Source organism: Salmo trutta, chromosome 22, assembly GCF_901001165.1.
Source record: "Salmo trutta chromosome 22, fSalTru1.1, whole genome shotgun sequence".
NCBI classification, from domain to species: Eukaryota; Metazoa; Chordata; class Actinopteri; order Salmoniformes; family Salmonidae; genus Salmo; species Salmo trutta.
In genome coordinates this window covers 35728004-35740688 of record NC_042978.1, presented here as the reverse complement: position 1 = coordinate 35740688, position 12685 = coordinate 35728004, and the positions used below count along the sequence as shown (strand labels likewise).

The window sequence follows — 12685 nt, the reverse complement described above, 5'->3', positions numbered from 1 at the left end:
CTTCAGTAAGCCATAATGTGAGAGAGTGTAACTTCAGTAAGCCATAATGTGAGAGAGAGTAACTTCTTCTGCAAGCCATAATGTGAGAGAGTGTAACTTCTTCAGTGTGCCATAATGTGAGAGAGATTAATCTTCAGTAAGCCATAATGTGAGAGAGTGTAACTTTTTCAGTAAGCCATAATGTGAGAGAGTGTAACTTCTTCAGTAAGCCATAATGTGAGAGAGTATAACTTTTTCAGTAAGCCATAATGTAAGAGAGTGTAACTTCTTCAGTAAGCCAAAATGTGAGAGAGTGTGTAACTTCAGTAAGCAATAATGTGAGAGAGTGTAATTTCAGTAATCCATAATGTGAGAGAGTGTAACTTCAGTAAGCCATAATGTGAGAGCGTGTAACTTCAGTAAGCCATAATGTGAGAGAGTGTAATTTCAGTAATCCATAATGTGAGAGAGTGTAACTTCAGTAAGCCATAATGTGAGAGAGTGTAACTTTTCAGTAAGCCATAATGTGAGAGTGTGTAACTTCAGTAAGCCAAAATGTGAGAGAGAGTAACTTCTTCTGTAAGCCATAATGTCAGAGAGAGTAACTTTTTCAGTAAGCCATAATGTGAGAGAGTGTAATTTCAGTAAACCATAATGTGAGAGAGTGTCACTTCAGTAAGCCATAATGTGAGAGAGTGTGTAACTTTAGCAAGCCATACTGTGAGAGAGTGTATAACTTCAGTAAGCCATAATGTGAGAGAGAGTAACTTCAGTAAGCCATAATGTGAGAGAATGTAATTTCAGTGTGCTATAATGTGAGAGAGATTAAACTTCAGTAAGCCATAATGTGAGAGAGTGTAATTTCAGTGTGCTATAATGTGAGAGAGATTAAACTTCAGTAAGCCATAATGTGAGAGAGTGTAACTTCAGTAAGCCATAATGTGAGAGAGTGTGTAACTTCAGTAAGCCATAATGTGAGAGAGTGTAATTTCAGTAAACCATAATGTGAGAGCGTGTAACTTCAGTAAGCCATAATGTGAGAGAGTGTAACTTTTTCAGTAAGCCATAATGTGAGAGAGTGTAACTTCTTCAGTAAGCCATAATGTGAGAGAGTGTGTAACTTCAGTAAGCCATAATGTGAGAGAGTGTAACTTCAGTAAGCCATAATGTGAGAGAGTGTAACTTCAGTAAGCCATAATGTGAGAGAGTGTAACTTCAGTAAGCCATAATGTGAGAGAGTGTAACTTCAGTAAGCCATAATGTGAGAGAGTGTAACTTTTTCAGTAAGCCATAATGTGAGAGAGTGTAACTTCTTCAGTAAGCCAAAATGTGAGAGAGTGTGTAACTTCAGTAAGCCATAATGTGAGAGAGTGTAACTTCAGTTATCCATAATGTGAGAAAGTGTAACTTCAGTAAGCCATAATGTGAGAGAGTGTGTAACTTCAGTAAGCCATAATGTGAGAGAGAGTAACTTCTTCTGTAAGCCATATTGTGAGAGAGTGTAACTTCAGTAAGCCATAATGTGAGAGAGTGTAACTTCAGTAAGCCATAATGTGAGAGAGTGTGTAACTTCAGTAAGCCATAATGTGAGAGAGTGTAACTTCAGTAAGCCATAATGTGAGAGAGAGTAACTTCTTCTGTAAGCCATAATGTGAGAGAGTGTAACTTCTTCAGTGTGCCATAATGTGAGAGAGATTAATCTTCAGTAAGCCATAATGTGAGAGAGTGTAACTTTTTCAGTAAGCCATAATGTGAGAGAGTGTAACTTCTTCAGTAAGCCATAATGTGAGAGAGTATAACTTCTTCAGTAAGCCATAATGTGAGAGAGTGTAACTTCTTCAGTAAGCCATAATGTGAGAGAGTGTGTAACTTCAGTAAGCCATAATGTGAGAGAGTGTAACTTCAGTAATCCATAATGTGAGAGAGTGTAACTTCAGTAAGCCATAATGTGAGAGAGTGTAACTTTTCAGTAAGCCATAATGTGAGAGTGTGTAACTTCAGTAAGCCATAATGTGAGAGAGAGTAACTTCTTCTGTAAGCCATAATGTCAGAGAGAGTAACTTTTTCAGTAAGCCATAATGTGAGAGAGTGTAATTTCAGTAAACCATAATGTGAGAGAGTGTCACTTCAGTAAGCCATAATGTGAGAGAGTGTGTAACTTTAGCAAGCCATACTGTGAGAGAGTGTATAACTTCAGTAAGTCATAATGTGAGAGAGAGTAACTTCAGTAAGCCATAATGTGAGAGAATGTAATTTCAGTGTGCTATAATGTGAGAGAGATTAAACTTCAGTAAGCCATAATGTGAGAGAGTGTAATTTCAGTGTGCTATAATGTGAGAGAGATTAAACTTCAGTAAGCCATAATGTGAGAGAGTGTAACTTCAGTAAGCCATAATGTGAGAGAGTGTGTAACTTCAGTAAGCCATAATGTGAGAGAGTGTAATTTCAGTAAACCATAATGTGAGAGAGTGTAACTTCAGTAAGCCATAATGTGAGAGAGTGTAACTTTTTCAGTAAGCCATAATGTGAGAGAGTGTAACTTCTTCAGTAAGCCATAATGTGAGAGAGTGTAACTTCTTCAGTAAGCCATAATGTGAGAGACTGTGTAACTTCAGTAAGCCATAATGTGAGAGAGAGTAACTTCTTCTGTAAGCCATATTGTGAGAGTGTAACTTATTTAGTAAGCCATAATGTGAGAGTGTAACTTCTTCAGTAAGCCAAAATGTGAGAGAGTGTGTAACTTCAGTAAGCCATAATGTGAGAGAGTGTAACTTCTTCAGTAAGCCAAAATGTGAGAGAGATTAATCTTCAGTATGCCATAATGTGAGAGAGAGTAACTTCTTCTGCAAGCCATATTGTGAGAGAGTGTATCTACAGTAAGCCATAATGTGAGAGAGTGTAACTTCAGTTATCCATAATGTGAGAGAGTGTGTAACTTCAGTAAGCCATAATGTGAGAGAGTGTAACTTCAGTAAGCCATAATGTGAGAGAGTGTAACTTCTTCAGTAAGCCATAATGTGAGAGAGTGTGTATCTTCAGTAAGCCATAATGTGAGAGCGTGTAACTTCACTTAGCCATAATGTGAGAGAGTGTCACTTCAGTAAGCCATAATGTGAGAGAGTGTGTAACTTTAGTAAGTCATAATGTGAGAGAATGTAATTTCAGTGTGTTATAATGTGAGAGAGATTAAACTTCAGTAAGCCATAATGTGAGAGAGTGTAATTTCAGTGTGCTATAATGTGAGAGAGATTAAACTTCAGTAAGCCATAATGTGAGAGAGTGTAACTTCAGTAAGCCATAATGTGAGAGAGTCTGTATCTTCAGTAAGCCATAATGTGAGAGAGTGTAATTACAGTAAACCATAATGTGAGAGCATGTAACTTCAGTAAGCCATAATGTGAGAGAGTGTAACTTTTTCAGTAAGCCATAATGTGAGAGAGTGTAACTTCTTCAGTAAGCCATAATGTGAGAGAGTATAACTTTTTCAGTAAGCCATAATGTAAGAGAGTGTAACTTCTTCAGTAAGCCAAAATGTGAGAGAGTGTGTAACTTCAGTAAGCCATAATGTGAGAGCGTGTAACTTCAGTAAGCCATAATGTGAGAGAGTGTAATTTCAGTAATCCATAATGTGAGAGAGTGTAACTTCAGTAAGCCATAATGTGAGAGAGTGTAACTTTTCAGTAAGCCATAATGTGAGAGTGTGTAACTTCAGTAAGCCAAAATGTGAGAGAGAGTAACTTCTTCTGTAAGCCATAATGTCAGAGAGAGTAACTTTTTCAGTAAGCCATAATGTGAGAGAGTGTAATTTCAGTAAACCATAATGTGAGAGAGTGTCACTTCAGTAAGCCATAATGTGAGAGAGTGTGTAACTTTAGCAAGCCATACTGTGAGAGAGTGTATAACTTCAGTAAGTCATAATGTGAGAGAGAGTAACTTCAGTAAGCCATAATGTGAGAGAATGTAATTTCAGTGTGCTATAATGTGAGAGAGATTAAACTTCAGTAAGCCATAATGTGAGAGAGTGTAATTTCAGTGTGCTATAATGTGAGAGAGATTAAACTTCAGTAAGCCATAATGTGAGAGAGTGTAACTTCAGTAAGCCATAATGTGAGAGAGTGTGTAACTTCAGTAAGCCATAATGTGAGAGAGTGTAATTTCAGTAAACCATAATGTGAGAGCGTGTAACTTCAGGAAGCCATAATGTGAGAGAGTGTAACTTTTTCAGTAAGCCATAATGTGAGAGAGTGTAACTTCTTCAGTAAGCCAAAATGTGAGAGAGTGTGTAACTTCAGTAAGCCATAATGTGAGAGAGTGTAACTTCAGTAAGCCATAATGTGAGAGAGTGTAACTTCAGTAAGCCATAATGTGAGAGAGTGTAACTTCAGTAAGCCATAATGTGAGAGAGTGTAACTTCAGTAAGCCATAATGTGAGAGAGTGTAACTTTTTCAGTAAGCCATAATGTGAGAGAGTGTAACTTCTTCAGTAAGCCAAAATGTGAGAGAGTGTGTAACTTCAGTAAGCCATAATGTGAGAGAGTGTAACTTCAGTTATCCATAATGTGAGAAAGTGTAACTTCAGTAAGCCATAATGTGAGAGAGTGTGTAACTTCAGTAAGCCATAATGTGAGAGAGAGTAACTTCTTCAGTAAGCCATAATGTGAGAGAGTGTAACTTCAGTAAGCCATAATGTGAGAGAGTGTAACTTCAGTAAGCCATAATGTGAGAGAGTGTGTAACTTCAGTAAGCCATAATGTGAGAGAGTGTAACTTCAGTAAGCCATAATGTGAGAGAGAGTAACTTCTTCTGCAAGCCATAATGTGAGAGAGTGTAACTTCTTCAGTGTGCCATAATGTGAGAGAGATTAATCTTCAGTAAGCCATAATGTGAGAGAGTGTAACTTTTTCAGTAAGCCATAATGTGAGAGAGTGTAACTTCTTCAGTAAGCCATAATGTGAGAGAGTGTAACTTTTTCAGTAAGCCATAATGTGAGAGAGTGTAACTTCTTCAGTAAGCCAAAATGTGAGAGAGTGTGTAACTTCAGTAAGCCATAATGTGAGAGAGTGTAACTTCAGTAAGCCATAATGTGAGAGAGTGTAACTTCAGTAAGCCATAATGTGAGAGAGTGTAACTTCTTCAGTAAGCCATAATGTGAGAGTGTGTAACTTCAGTAAGCCATAATGTGAGAGAGAGTAACTTCTTCTGTAAGCCATAATGTCAGAGAGAGTAACTTTTTCAGTAAGCCATAATGTGAGAGAGTGTAATTTCAGTAAACCATAATGTGAGAGAGTGTCACTTCAGTAAGCCATAATGTGAGAGAGTGTGTAACTTTAGCAAGCCATACTGTGAGAGAGTGTATAACTTCAGTAAGCCATAATGTGAGAGAGAGTAACTTCAGTAAGCCATAATGTGAGAGAATGTAATTTCAGTGTGCTATAATGTGAGAGAGATTAAACTTCAGTAAGCCATAATGTGAGAGAGTGTAATTTCAGTGTGCTATAATGTGAGAGAGATTAAACTTCAGTAAGCCATAATGTGAGAGAGTGTAACTTCAATAAGCCATAATGTGAGAGAGTGTGTAACTTCAGTAAGCCATAATGTGAGAGAGTGTAATTTCAGTAAACCATAATGTGAGAGCGTGTAACTTCAGGAAGCCATAATGTGAGAGAGTGTAACTTTTTCAGTAAGCCATAATGTGAGAGAGTGTAACTTCTTCAGTAAGCCATAATGTGAGAGAGTGTGTAACTTCAGTAAGCCATAATGTGAGAGAGTGTAACTTCAGTAAGCCATAATGTGAGAGAGTGTAACTTCAGTAAGCCATAATGTGAGAGAGTGTAACTTCAGTAAGCCATAATGTGAGAGAGTGTAACTTCAGTAAGCCATAATGTGAGAGAGTGTAACTTTTTCAGTAAGCCATAATGTGAGAGAGTGTAACTTCTTCAGTAAGCCAAAATGTGAGAGAGTGTGTAACTTCAGTAAGCCATAATGTGAGAGAGTGTAACTTCAGTAAGCCATAATGTGAGAGAGAGTGTAACTTCAGTAAGCCATAATGTGAGAGAGAGTAACTTCTTCTGTAAACCATATTGTGAGACAGTGTAACTTCAGTAAGCCATAATGTGAGAGAGTGTAACTTCAGTAAGCCATAATGTGAGAGAGTGTGTAACTTCAGTAAGCCATAATGTGAGAGAGTGTAACTTCAGTAAGCCATAATGTGAGAGAGAGTAACTTCTTCAGTAAGCCATAATGTGAGAGAGTGTAACTTCTTCAGTGTGCCATAATGTGAGAGAGATTAATCTTCAGTAAGCCATAATGTGAGAGAGTGTAACTTTTTCAGTAAGCCATAATGTGAGAGAGTGTAACTTCTTCAGTAAGCCATAATGTGAGAGAGTATAACTTTTTCAGTAAGCCATAATGTAAGAGAGTGTAACTTCTTCAGTAAGCCAAAATGTGAGAGAGTGTGTAACTTCAGTAAGCCATAATGTGAGAGCGTGTAACTTCAGTAAGCCATAATGTGAGAGAGTGTAATTTCAGTAATCCATAATGTGAGAGAGTGTAACTTCAGTAAGCCATAATGTGAGAGAGTGTAACTTTTCAGTAAGCCATAATGTGAGAGTGTGTAACTTCAGTAAGCCAAAATGTGAGAGAGAGTAACTTCTTCTGTAAGCCATAATGTCAGAGAGAGTAACTTTTTCAGTAAGCCATAATGTGAGAGAGTGTAATTTCAGTAAACCATAATGTGAGAGAGTGTCACTTCAGTAAGCCATAATGTGAGAGAGTGTGTAACTTTAGCAAGCCATACTGTGAGAGAGTGTATAACTTCAGTAAGTCATAATGTGAGAGAGAGTAACTTCAGTAAGCCATAATGTGAGAGAATGTAATTTCAGTGTGCTATAATGTGAGAGAGATTAAACTTCTGTAAGCCATAATGTGAGAGAGTGTAATTTCAGTGTGCTATAATGTGAGAGAGATTAAACTTCAGTAAGCCATAATGTGAGAGAGTGTAACTTCAATAAGCCATAATGTGAGAGAGTGTGTAACTTCAGTAAGCCATAATGTGAGAGAGTGTAATTTCAGTAAACCATAATGTGAGAGAGTGTAACTTCAGTAAGCCATAATGTGAGAGAGTGTAACTTTTTCAGTAAGCCATAATGTGAGAGAGTGTAACTTCTTCAGTAAGCCATAATGTGAGAGAGTGTAACTTCTTCAGTAAGCCATAATGTGAGAGACTGTGTAACTTCAGTAAGCCATAATGTGAGAGAGAGTAACTTCTTCTGTAAGCCATATTGTGAGAGTGTAACTTATTTAGTAAGCCATAATGTGAGAGTGTAACTTCTTCAGTAAGCCAAAATGTGAGAGAGTGTGTAACTTCAGTAAGCCATAATGTGAGAGAGTGTAACTTCTTCAGTAAGCCAAAATGTGAGAGAGATTAATCTTCAGTATGCCATAATGTGAGAGAGAGTAACTTCTTCTGCAAGCCATATTGTGAGAGAGTGTATCTACAGTAAGCCATAATGTGAGAGAGTGTAACTTCAGTTATCCATAATGTGAGAGAGTGTGTAACTTCAGTAAGCCATAATGTGAGAGAGTGTAACTTCAGTAAGCCATAATGTGAGAGAGTGTAACTTCTTCAGTAAGCCATAATGTGAGAGAGTGTGTATCTTCAGTAAACCATAATGTGAGAGCGTGTAACTTCACTTAGCCATAATGTGAGAGAGTGTCACTTCAGTAAGCCATAATGTGAGAGAGTGTGTAACTTTAGTAAGTCATAATGTGAGAGAATGTAATTTCAGTGTGTTATAATGTGAGAGAGATTAAACTTCAGTAAGCCATAATGTGAGAGAGTGTAATTTCAGTGTGCTATAATGTGAGAGAGATTAAACTTCAGTAAGCCATAATGTGAGAGAGTGTAACTTCAGTAAGCCATAATGTGAGAGAGTCTGTATCTTCAGTAAGCCATAATGTGAGAGAGTGTAATTACAGTAAACCATAATGTGAGAGCATGTAACTTCAGTAAGCCATAATGTGAGAGAGTGTAACTTTTTCAGTAAGCCATAATGTGAGAGTGTAACTTCTTCAGTAAGCCATAATGTGAGAGAGTGTAACTTCTTCAGTAAGCCAAAATGTGAGAGAGTGTGTAACTTCAGTAAGCCATAATGTGAGAGAGTGTAACTTCTTCAGTGTGCCATAATGTGAGAGAGATTATTCTTCAGTAAGCCATAATGTGAGAGAGAGTAACTTCTTCTGTAAGCCATATTGTGAGAGAGTGTAACTTCTTCAGTGTGCCATAATGTGGGAGAGATTAATCTTCAGTAAACCATAATGTGAGAGAGTGTAATTTCAGTAATCCATATTGTGAGAGAGTGTAACTTCAGTAAGCCATAATGTGAGAGAGTGTAACTTTTTCAGTAAGCCATATTGTGAGAGAGTGTAACTTCTTCAGTGTACCATAATGTGAGAGAGATTAATCTTCAGTAAGCCATAATGTGAGAGAGTGTAATTTCAGTAAACCATAATGTGAGAGAGTGTAATTTCAGTAAACCATAATGTGAGAGAGAGTAACTTCTTCTGTAAGCCGTAATGTCAGAGAGTGTGTAACTTTAGCAAGCCATACTGTGAGAGAGTGTATAACTTCAGTAAGTCATAATGTGAGAGAGAGTAACTTCAGTAAGCCATAATGTGAGAGAGTGTAACTTCTTCAGTAAGCCAAAATGTGAGAGAGTGTAACTTCTGTTATCCATAATGTGAGAAAGTGTAACTTTTTCAGTAAGCCATAATGTGAGAGAATGTAACTTCTTCATTAAGCCATAATGTGAGAGACTGTGTAACTTCAGTAAGCCATAATGTGAGAGAGAGTAACTTCTTCTGTAAGCCATATTGTGAGAGAGTGTAACTTCAGTAAGCCATAATGTGAGAGAGTGTAACTTCAGTTATCCATAATGTGAGAAAGTGTAACTTTTTCAGTAAGCCATAATGTGAGAGAGTGTGTAACTTCAGTAAGCCATAATGTGAGAGAGAGTAACTTCTTCTGTAATCCATATTGTGAGAGAGTGTAACTTCTTCAGTGTGCCATAATGTGAGAGAGATTAATCTTCAGTAAGCCATAATGTGAGAGAGTGTAATTTCAGTAAACCATAATGTGAGAGAGTGTAATTTCAGTAAACCATAATGTGAGAGAGTAACTTCAGTTAGCCATTATGTGAGAGAGTGTCACTTCAGTAAGCCATAATGTGAGAGAGTGTGTAACTTTAGCAAGCCATACTGTGAGAGAGTGTATAACTTCAGTAAGTCATAATGTGAGAGAGAGTAACTTCAGTAAGCCATAATGTGAGAGAGTGTAACTTCTTCTGTAAACCATAATGTCAGAGAATGTAACTTCTGTTATCCATAATGTGAGAAAGTGTAATTTCAGTGTGCTATAATGTGAGAGAGTGTAATTTCAGTGTGCTATAATGTGAGAGAGATTAAACTTCAGTAATCCATAATGTGAGAGAGTGTAACTTCAATAAGCCATAATGTGAGAGAGTGTGTAACTTCAGTAAGCCATAATGTGAGAGAGATTAATCTTCAGTAAGCCATAATGTGAGAGAGTGTAATTTCAGTAAACCATAATGTGAGAGCGTGTAACTTCAGTAAGCCATAATGTGAGAGAGTGTAACTTCTTCAGTAAGCCAAATGTGAGAGAGTGTGTAACTTCAGTAAGACATAATGTGAGAGAGTGTAACTTCTTCTGTAAGCCATAATGTGAGAGAATGTGTAACTTTAGCCAGCCATACTGTGAGAGAGTGTATAACTTCAGTAAGTCATAATGTGAGAGAGAGTAACTTCAGTAAGCCATAATGTGAGAGAATGTAATTTCAGTAATCCATAATGTGAGAGAGTGTAACTTCATTAAGCCATAATGTGAGAGAATGTAATTTCAGTAATCCATAATGTGAGAGAGTGTAACTTCAGTAAGCCATAATGTGAGACAGTGGTAATTTCAGTAATCCATAATGTGAGAGAGTGTAACTTTTTCAGTAAGCCATAATGTGAGAGAGTGTAACTTCTTCAGTAAGCCAAAATGTGAGAGAGTGTAACTTCAGTAAGCCATAATGTGAGAGAGTGTAACTTCAGTTATCCATAATGTGAGAGAATGTAACTTCTTCAGTAAGCCATAATGTGAGAGAGAGTAACTTCTTCTGTAAGCCATATTGTGAGAGAGTGTAACTTTTTTAGTAAGCCATAATGTGAGAGACTGTGTAACTTCAGTAAGCCATAATGTGAGAGAGAGTAACTTCTTCTGTAAGCCATATTGTGAGAGTGTAACTTATTTAGTAAGCCATAATGTGAGAGTGTAACTTCTTCAGTAAGCCAAAATGTGAGAGAGTGTGTAACTTCAGTAAGCCATAATGTGAGAGAGTGTAACTTCTTCAGTAAGCCAAAATGTGAGAGAGATTAATCTTCAGTATGCCATAATGTGAGAGAGAGTAACTTCTTCTGCAAGCCATATTGTGAGAGAGTGTATCTACAGTAAGCCATAATGTGAGAGAGTGTAACTTCAGTTATCCATAATGTGAGAGAGTGTGTAACTTCAGTAAGCCATAATGTGAGAGAGTGTAACTTCAGCAAGCCATATTGTGAGAGAGTGTAACTTCTTCAGTAAGCCATAATGTGAGAGAGTGTGTAACTTCAGTAAACCATAATGTGAGAGCGTGTAACTTCACTTAGCCATAATGTGAGAGAGTGTCACTTCAGTAAGCCATAATGTGAGAGAGTGTGTAACTTTAGTAAGTCATAATGTGAGAGAATGTAATTTCAGTGTGTTATAATGTGAGAGAGATTAAACTTCAGTAAGCCATAATGTGAGAGAGTGTAATTTCAGTGTGCTATAATGTGAGAGAGATTAAACTTCAGTAAGCCATAATGTGAGAGAGTGTAACTTCAGTAAGCCATAATGTGAGAGAGTCTGTATCTTCAGTAAGCCATAATGTGAGAGAGTGTAATTACAGTAAACCATAATGTGAGAGCATGTAACTTCAGTAAGCCATAATGTGAGAGAGTGTAACTTTTTCAGTAAGCCATAATGTGAGAGTGTAACTTCTTCAGTAAGCCATAATGTGAGAGAGTGTAACTTCTTCAGTAAGCCAAAATGTGAGAGTGTGTAACTTCAGTAAGCCATAATGTGAGAGAGTGTAACTTCTTCAGTGTGCCATAATGTGAGAGAGATTATTCTTCAGTAAGCCATAATGTGAGAGAGAGTAACTTCTTCTGTAAGCCATATTGTGAGAGAGTGTAACTTCTTCAGTGTGCCATAATGTGGGAGAGATTAATCTTCAGTAAACCATAATGTGAGAGAGTGTAATTTCAGTAATCCATATTGTGAGAGAGTGTAACTTCAGTAAGCCATAATGTGAGAGAGTGTAACTTTTTCAGTAAGCCATATTGTGAGAGAGTGTAACTTCTTCAGTGTACCATAATGTGAGAGAGATTAATCTTCAGTAAGCCATAATGTGAGAGAGTGTAATTTCAGTAAACCATAATGTGAGAGAGTGTAATTTCAGTAAACCATAATGTGAGAGAGAGTAACTTCTTCTGTAAGCCGTAATGTCAGAGAGTGTGTAACTTTAGCAAGCCATACTGTGAGAGAGTGTATAACTTCAGTAAGTCATAATGTGAGAGAGAGTAACTTCAGTAAGCCATAATGTGAGAGAGTGTAACTTCTTCAGTAAGCCAAAATGTGAGAGAGTGTAACTTCAGTTATCCATAATGTGAGAAAGTGTAACTTTTTCAGTAAGCCATAATGTGAGAGAATGTAACTTCTTCATTAAGCCATAATGTGAGAGACTGTGTAACTTCAGTAAGCCATAATGTGAGAGAGAGTAACTTCTTCTGTAAGCCATATTGTGAGAGAGTGTAACTTCAGTAATCCATAATGTGAGAGAGTGTAACTTCAGTTATCCATAATGTGAGAAAGTGTAACTTTTTCAGTAAGCCATAATGTGAGAGAGTGTGTAACTTCAGTAAGCCATAATGTGAGAGAGAGTAACTTCTTCTGTAATCCATATTGTGAGAGAGTGTAACTTCTTCAGTGTGCCATAATGTGAGAGAGATTAATCTTCAGTAAGCCATAATGTGAGAGAGTGTAATTTCAGTAAACCATAATGTGAGAGAGTGTAATTTCAGTAAACCATAATGTGAGAGAGTAACTTCAGTTAGCCATTATGTGAGAGAGTGTCACTTCAGTAAGCCATAATGTGAGAGAGTGTGTAACTTTAGCAAGCCATACTGTGAGAGAGTGTATAACTTCAGTAAGTCATAATGTGAGAGAGAGTAACTTCAGTAAGCCATAATGTGAGAGAGTGTAACTTCTTCTGTAAACCATAATGTCAGAGAATGTAACTTCTGTTATCCATAATGTGAGAAAGTGTAATTTCAGTGTGCTATAATGTGAGAGAGTGTAATTTCAGTGTGCTATAATGTGAGAGAGATTAAACTTCAGTAATCCATAATGTGAGAGAGTGTAACTTCAATAAGCCATAATGTGAGAGAGTGTGTAACTTCAGTAAGCCATAATGTGAGAGAGATTAATCTTCAGTAAGCCATAATGTGAGAGAGTGTAATTTCAGTAAACCATAATGTGAGAGAGTGTAACTTCAGTAAGCCATAATGTGAGAGAGTGTAACTTCTTCAGTAAGCCAAATGTGAGAGAGTGTGTAACTTCAGTAAGACA

The 12685-nt window shown here is 37.0% G+C and overlaps 1 protein-coding gene across 2 annotated transcripts in view; it reads right to left on the bottom strand.

Annotated features, from left to right (window-relative positions):
- The window catches only part of LOC115158652 (adenylate cyclase type 1-like), a 114988-nt gene that overhangs the window by 85477 nt on the left and 16826 nt on the right, over positions 1 to 12685 (bottom strand). The window lies entirely within an intron of this gene.